Source organism: Olea europaea, chromosome 10 (genome assembly GCF_002742605.1).
Source record: "Olea europaea var. sylvestris chromosome 10, O_europaea_v1, whole genome shotgun sequence".
Classification (NCBI taxonomy): domain Eukaryota; kingdom Viridiplantae; phylum Streptophyta; class Magnoliopsida; order Lamiales; family Oleaceae; genus Olea; species Olea europaea.
Window position 1 is genome coordinate 5,435,768 of NC_036246.1, and position 6,317 is coordinate 5,442,084.

Sequence of the window (6,317 nt, forward strand, 5' to 3'; positions counted from 1 at the left end):
AAGCTAATACAGAGTTAAATTTGTTACCCTGATAGATTGTGCAATATCCAATCTCTAATAATGTTGTACTTCTTCTTTGGACAAGCTTCTAAAGAATGGCTTTTTGATGATGAAGACCATATCTGTTTTCCCTTACCTTTATTTTCTCTTCTCGATCCTTCAACACTTTCTGTTTCTTGTTGAAATGTTGATGTCTCCCTTGGCGAATCACTCAGAATTGGAATTGTCTGAATAGGAACATCTTGTTGCATAGAACCAATGATGGCTTCTATGTTTGATACATTGCTCAATGTATTCTTGTTCTGTTCATCTACGTAGGATCTCATTGAACTTAAACTGTTATCCACGTAAGATTGGATCTTGCCTAAAATATTATCTTCTTGCCATTTTTGTTGCTGTTGAAATTCCTGTTGGAATACTTGTCTCTGACTGTCAAGAATAGTATCCATAGAAGAACGAATACTCGATTGCATATGATTTTCTTGCCATTTTTGGTGTTGTTCAAACAATTGGTTTTAACTGTGAATTATTTCGTTTTTCAAGTTATGGCATACACCAAATACATCTGATTTACATGTTGCTTGTGTATTCCCAGCATTTCTTCCATTTGTTTTCGAGTTATATAGTTGGAAGTATCAAAAGCAAAAGTAGAAGTGGGACCAACTCCAGGAGAAGTTTCTCCATGAACTATATCATCTAAAATGTTATGTTCATTATCTGCTGGCATTGAAAGAGTTGTGTACCATGACAATTCTAAATCTTCTTCCGTAGGATATAACACAGCAACTACCTCAATCTGTAATCATGATAACTAAATTTAGTTTTTAAATGATCAAATGAATATATAATTATGCATTCTTCAAAAAGTATGTTATACCTCTCTTGTGGCCAAAAACTATTTTACCATTCTCTCAGTCAATATTACATTGGGTCTCCACTTGTACATTCGAGGACTTTGTGCTGTTTTGTATCTCCTGCGTCCAAATTTTTTCCCAATCTCTGGAAAAGTTTCATATATCCAGAACTGCAAATAATTATAATATTTTGTTATACAAATAAGTTATAAATAATATATATAAAATAAAAGAACAGAAAAAATTTACCTGGAATGCAAGTGGATATCATTTTAATGCATATTTGCAGTCTGATTGATTTTGTTATGCTCTTTACATTCTTTGAGCTTGTGATTCTTGCAAAGAATTTAACAAAACAAAATATGATTTTCGACCCCATGGATAAGCAAGAAAGTCATCGAGATGCTCAACCATACCAAGAGTCTTATAATCAATATTTCTGCCAGTTGGTTTCAAAATACACTCCACGAACATAATCGACCCCAACTTAAATTTATCTATATAGTCTTCACATGAGTGGAATGCTTGATGTAACATTCTCATATTAATTCTTCTCAAACCATTGAAATATTGATTTATAAGATGATGGTGATTATGATTAATTTCCATAGACGATTCATGGCATGGTAATACAGTGATGAGACAATATTCTTGCATACTAAATCTGGCAACACGATCACCTAAGTGTACCCACACGTCGTTATTTTTATCATAGTGCATAAGCCTCATCACAAATTCATGTATCAACTTACTGCTAAATTGTTCCTCATCTTCCCTATACATAACTCCCACAAAAAATTCATAGAAATTGCTGCACATAACAGAAGCCTGTTGATTTGCATCTATAAATTCAAAAAAATCCAGGAAATATTTCCGATTTGGATATTGACAAATAGTGGCAGGGAGCCATTGATCTGGAGAGATAATATATTTAAGAGACATCTGCATAATAAAAAAATACACAAATTTATATTTATAAGAAATTCTAGCTCTATATTAGATGATTATGACAAAAAAATACTAAAGCTCCAAGACTTCATACATTAGGTAGAATGCAGACCTATATGAATAACTAAGACTATAATTTTTTCTCCATCTTATTTTTCTTTTTTCTGCTGTTGAAAATTTTACTTTAAGAGTCAAATTTAATATGTTTATAGGAGTCAGCTTCTTCAAATTGAATTTTATTTGTGAAGGTTTTTCTTCATAAATTATAGTTACATTGAACCCTTCTCACCTATAATTCATAGACATTTTTCCATGTATACATAATAATCCCAATTATTTATACATATACAACTTCTTGAGTTTTACGTGCAAAGTCGATTATTCCAAATTTTTTCTTGGAGGACACAGAGACAAACTCTCCGTGCACGAGAGGCAGCCTATGGAGAGATGCCAAACAACATTTTCTTTTATTCAACAATAGAAATCTTACTTTTCAACCGGCTAAAATGTTTCTCTCTACTCTCTACTTTGAAAACTCTCTCTTGCAAAAATGTGTAGAATTAGTAAAAAGTTAGTATGATTGATAAGATAAATAGTATAAGATTCTTCACATGTGAATATGAATTCTCGTGACTTTACACTTTTAACTTTTAGTAGTTCAAACAATAAATAAAGATAATAATTGTAAGAATGTTATTTTGTTGTTCTGTGAGTTAGTTGGGATAATAATTGTAGGAAATAAATTCTCTTTTAACTTTTTTTTTTGTTTAACATACTCATTCACATTAAAAGAAACCAAAAACTAATTTTATCAAATTTGTCAAAAAATATATCATCAATATCTTTTTTCAAAACTCTTTCTCATCATACCACTCGCGATCTTTATACACAGTTTACTCATATGCAGCGCATAAAACCTATTTACACAAGTTATTGAGTTACTCTAACACGATGAAATTTTACACATTGTCAGATAGCTTTATTTTAGTTTTATATGGTACAAAAAAAGAGTTCACATTATTTTAAATATCTTACTTCTAATAATTAATTGAGTTCATCTCATGAGTACTACAACTTTACAAGTAATCCCTATACCAGTTTACAAGTAATCTCCATGCCAGGTATGGCTATAGATTAGATTTTACAATATACTACTACTGGTAGATATAATAATATAAAAAATATAGATATCTTCCTCTATGTTTGATTGGTTATCTCATCATCAAAAGAAATCCCCCAATTTACAAGTTATCCCCATACCAAGTATGGCTATGGATTAGATTTTACAGTAAATATCCATATAAAAAAATATAACTTTAGATGTCTATATATTTTTTCTTCTATTTGGATTGGTTATCTCATCTCACCAAAAAAAAAAAAAAAAATCTTCCAAAAGTTCCTCTTTGTCTTCATCCTGTTTATAAAAACATTGTCACCAACAATGGAAGAAAAATATCAATTTATACCATAAATTCTATCCAACAATCAAAAATGGAAAGCCAAAATAATTATTGTAGAGAAACAATCACTGAAACCTTCAAGACAAGGCAATAGAAGATACCAACACATGATACTAATGGATACTAAAGTAAGTTATACAACAATTTAGTATTATTTTTCCTTTTTCAAAACAAATATGTTTTCTCTCTTTTATTATTATTAAAATTATATATATATATATATATACACACACACAATCTTACACTAATCAATTTTTATCTATCAGTGTAACACTATCAAAGCAAGTCTATATGATTCAAATATCACAGCCTTCGAAAATCAACTTCTTCTTGGAAAGATGTATGCAATTTCTAAAACTTATATTAAAAACAAAACTGGAAACTACAAATATTCAATAGGAGCACTACTTACAATGGACGATTTATGGACAGACTCGTGTTGAAGAGTTGAATGACAATAACCTATAACTTGTTTTTTCCACCTATCACCTAACTTCTTTCGATGAAGTTGAGCAATTCATGGATACAAACACTGATATAAGTAAGAAATTTCATCTTTATTTTCAAAATAAATAGTACTATTATATATAATTTAATCAAATAATTATAATTACAGTCAACACAAAAATAATTTATTTATTTTTCTTTTTGCAGACATTTTGGCTATTCTGATTGATATGATGCCTAAACGATTGATTCAATCAAAAGATGACAACCAAACTTGGGTACAAGATGTAACACTTGTGGACCAAAAATTCAGAACAATGGTGTTGACAATGTGGGATTCTTTTGTTGACAGAGAATGCAAATTATTCTCAAAAAATATTGACAAAAAATCAGTAATCTTTGCCACAAATCTAAAAGTCACTTCTTTTTTCGGTAAATTTCTATTATTTTTCCTTATTTAAACTCTGCTTAAAATTGCATTTCTTATCTTGCATCAATGAATTGTGTAGGTTTAAAACTCTCCACAAAAGTTCGTAGTACATTTTTCGTGAATACTCCTTTAATTGCAGTAGAAGAATTGGTTGAATGGTATGTATGTATATCTTTCAGCTTACATTTATTTTGGTTTTATTTGGCTCATCTACTCTTTCATTTCTTTCAGGAAAGATACAAATTTGGACAAAATCGATAAGTTGATTTTGAAAAAGCCATACACTCAAAAATCTCCCACAAAATTGTCTTCTCCAATACGCAACAAATTCACCTTAATTCAAAATCTACATCGTCGACTTTTACTGGTATTTATATATATCTGTACACAATATATTATGATTTCTATTTATGTTTCTTTATAAATTACAATTTCCTTTTTCAGAGAAAATTTTATTAGATGAATGCATCTGCAAAAATGGAAAAAATAGATAAAAAATGTTGGTATATAGCTTGCAGCAATTGTTATCGGCGATCAAGCGCTGATTTTGGTGAAACATATGTTTGTATTTTCTGTAAAAGTTTCAATTCCAAAGCTATTTCTCGGTAAAATATGTTTTTTTCACACCTTTCTAATAATATATATATCTATATGATATAGTTTCTTACTATATAAATAAATAATTACTCTCTTTATTTCAGAGCAAGAGCATATGTCCAATTATCAGATGTCACAGGATGCATAAATGCAAGTGCAATTGGTGAAGCTACAGAAAGACTTATGTTCACAAATGCACAAACTTTGATGGAAGAAACAAACTTTGTAATAATTTACAGTCTTCTCCAATCTCTTTTGATATATTTGATAAATTTTTTCATAACATTCATATTTTTTATACACAGGGTTCACAAGCAGATTTTGGAGATATAATTGGAAAAATGCAAAATACTGAAAGAGCATTCTATCTCAAAGCGACTCAAGCAGAACCTAATTCATCCAATTACAAATTTGACATCATCTCTGTTGAATGTTTAATTGTAGATGAAGAACAAGATTGCCAAAAGAATATTAATTTCAAAAAGAATTTGGACAATTTTAACATGGATGCAGATGCAGATGTCAATTGCTCTCCTCCAGCCAAAAAAGCTCTTTTCAAATCAGCTACTCACCAGTCAGAGTTAGAAAGTGCCGGCTCAAATCCATTTATATTGGACAAAATGAAAGAAAAAATAGAGTAAGAAATGGAATGAGTAGTATTATCTTTAAAAAATAGGCCAAGTTCATTTTGCATAATATTGTATATATTTTAGGTCTACCTTATGGTTAATTTATAGCTTTCAATGAAATTACTTTCACTTTAATTTCTTATTTTAACAACTTAAAAAACTTTTTTTTAAATACTCGACATATTCCACGCTAATAATAACAAAATTTATACAATACTCATGCATCGCACGAGGCGGATACTAGTTCTAAGAATTATTGTAAAAAAATATTTTCCTTTAATTGACAATTTTCATGTAAAACAAAGTCAAACGAATACCAAAAGATAGATGAATTTCTTGAAATTTTTTTTTACAATAAAAACAAATTTCATTCCCAATATCAGTAAAATTTATCTCTTTAATTGACAATTTTCATATAAAATAAAGCCAAATGAACACCAAAAATATTTTTATTTCAACATTTTTCACGTGAAAAATTATACTAATCAAATACAATAATTTACAATTTTGTTCAGAAAAATAATTTCTAAGTAATTCAATTCGCTGGAATTCTTTTTTTCCATCTAAATTCTATTTTTACAATCAAACGGACCATTAAAAATAAATTTTGATGTACATAAAATATGTATATAGGGATGTCCACACTCCCTCACATGAGATAGGGCGCACCTCCCACGAGTCCCACTTCATGTAAGGATTGTGGATACCCTTATGTACCAAAATTATGTACATCAAGTACAATCCATAATTTAAATATAAGTAAAAATTTTCTACTAAAGTATTGACAATTTGATGAAAATAAACATTATTATAGATAAAATATTGATTTAAAAAATTGTATAAAATTATTGAAACTATGAAGTTAGACTTATCAAAAAAATAAAATAAAATAAAATAAAAGTTCACCTCACATACATATTGAAATATTTGAGCTTTTAATTTTGTTGAATTA